This window comes from Bison bison, unplaced genomic scaffold (assembly GCF_000754665.1).
Source record: "Bison bison bison isolate TAMUID 2011002044 unplaced genomic scaffold, Bison_UMD1.0 scf7180017864163, whole genome shotgun sequence".
Classification (NCBI taxonomy): Eukaryota; Metazoa; Chordata; class Mammalia; order Artiodactyla; family Bovidae; genus Bison; species Bison bison.
This window is the reverse complement of record NW_011494735.1, coordinates 10,080,456-10,080,759: the sequence shown is the minus strand read 5'-3', so window position 1 is coordinate 10,080,759 and position 304 is coordinate 10,080,456.

Sequence of the window (304 nt, the reverse complement as noted above, 5' to 3'; positions counted from 1 at the left end):
GGGGCGGGAGATGGAAAGGAGGTTCAAAAGGGAGGGGATGTATGTATACCTATGGCTGATTCATGTTGAGGTTTGACAGATAACAAAATTCTGTAAAGCAATTATCCTTCAACAGAAAAAATAAATTAAAAAAATATAAAAAGAATACTAGTTGAAGGCTTTGCTCACCTTGATATGCTAAGTGCTAAGGGAAGCAGTGAACTGAAGTCCCTACTCTCAAAGTTCCTGCTCTCAGTGGAAATTAGTTCAGAGTGTTGAGGTAAAAGGTCAATGCTACCTTCAGAAAAAAACAGGTACAATTTGC